Source organism: Adiantum capillus-veneris, chromosome 27 (genome assembly GCF_014529385.1).
Source record: "Adiantum capillus-veneris isolate H3 chromosome 27, ASM1452938v2, whole genome shotgun sequence".
Taxonomy (NCBI): domain Eukaryota; kingdom Viridiplantae; phylum Streptophyta; class Polypodiopsida; order Polypodiales; family Pteridaceae; genus Adiantum; species Adiantum capillus-veneris.
This window is the reverse complement of record NC_140957.1, coordinates 80,668,220-80,670,298: the sequence shown is the minus strand read 5'-3', so window position 1 is coordinate 80,670,298 and position 2,079 is coordinate 80,668,220.

Sequence of the window (2,079 nt, the reverse complement as noted above, 5' to 3'; positions counted from 1 at the left end):
TTTTGGTGTCAAGATTCACCACTTTTCACTCTATGTCATTATAGTAGGAATATTTGGGTGTTAAGGTCCACCACTTGTCCAACCTATAAGGCTGTATCTTAAATGGTATTTTTTCTGACCACTTGGAATGCGCATGATATATTTTACATGGGATTTGGTTCCAAGGTCCACCACTTGTCCAAGCTAGATCTATTACATATATAGCATACATACAATATTCAACTAGATTCCCCACCTATCATGTCCAGTAGCATGGATGCTCTCGCTTTAAGGTCCACCATTTGTCCGGCCTATACTCTCTTATGTAAGGAAGATCGTGCTATAACTTCAAAACCTTCCCGCCTAATTTAAAAATATCCCTCCCAAATTTTAAATATCCCGCCTAAATTTAGAAATATCCCGCCCAGATTTTAAAATTCAATTTTTTATGAAAAATTTAAATTTTACCGCTTAAATTTAAAATATTCCATGCAAAATTGATTTTAAATTCAAGTTTACCACAAAAAGATGTGATTATCCCGCCTAAATTCAAATATGCAAACCTTAAATCATTATATTGTACATAAATTCAAACAAATTCAATTTTAACAAGCCTAAACTGATATTAGTTTGCATAGATATCAATTTATCACGCCCAAATTATGTCAACATGTTAGAGAGAGTGGTTAGAGAATTTGAACAAGGTCCACCACTTGCCCAACCTAGATACCAAGAAGGATTGAGTGTACAAGTTATTGCTTGGAGGTCCTTATAGTCCATTGGTCTCAAGGTCCACCACTTATGGTAAGGGTCACCAAAAAGTGTATATATTCATCCAAAGAAATACAGGTATTTTTTGGTCTACATGTCCTAGTTTCAGCCATTTATGTCCATTAGGTGTATCATTAAACAACACTACTTTTGTTGAGAAACAGAAGTTACAATCATATGTACAAATGAATTAGAGGAAAATCAGCTCTGCATACATCGAGAACTCGCTTCAAGAATCGAATTTAACAGATCATGCAAGTATGTCTTCCATTCAAGTTTACTAGTATTACAATGTGTTAGTTATCTGTGATATTTATGTATGTATATATACTATGTGTGCATATCCTAATTAAGTGTAATTGTGTATCTACATTATGTATGAGTATTACAATGAAACAACACAAATATACGTACATACACATAAATAACACAGACGCACACATACATGAGCATGTATTTTCAAGAGAGAGACAACAAGATACAGAGATAGATAGATCGATAGAGAGAGAGAGAGAGAGAAATACCTGTTTTATAGAGAGAGGAGAGAGAAAGATAACAGATTTCAGTGTGTTTATGTATGTGGAAGAGAGGAAGACGATGTATGGGAATATGTGCATATATTTTCAAGAGAGAGACAACAAGATAACAGATTTCACTGTGGTTATGTATGTGGAAGAGAGGAAGACGATGTGTGGGAATATGTGCATGTATTTTCAAGAGAGAGACAACAAGATAACATATTTCACTGTGGTTATGTATGTGGAAGAGAGGAAGACGATGTGTGGAACTATGTGTATGTGTGCGGGAATAATTTTAAACTATGTATCTCTATCTTTTGACGAGAGAGTGTGTGTGCAAGAAAGAGTTACAGAGAACCATCTTCTCTATATGGAGAAAGACACAGAGAGAGAGAGAGAGAGAGAGAAATATTTGTTTTTTCTCTACTCGTGAGGTGTGCAATGTCTCGTGAGAAGAATCTATGCCTGATGATGCCCTTCTGAAAAGCGTTGCGTACGATGTTGTTTCTTTATCTTGTGCGTGAACTCTCAATCCTGTGCGCTCCACCCGTGCATTGTGTACGATGTCGGGTTTTCTCCTCTACGTGCGCGTATACTCCGACTGTGTGCGATCCACGTGCCTTTTCTCTGTGTTTTCTGCTCGTTTGCTTTCTCTGTGTGCGTTGCTCATGCGCTCTCTTCGTGACTAATCTTGATAGGGTTTATTAGAATGCCACGTAAGCTACAAGTCCACGTTTTATCATAGGATTAAAGAAAAACAAAAGCAGTATAAAACATTAACCAATTCACACGGCCAAAATTAAAGAAATCA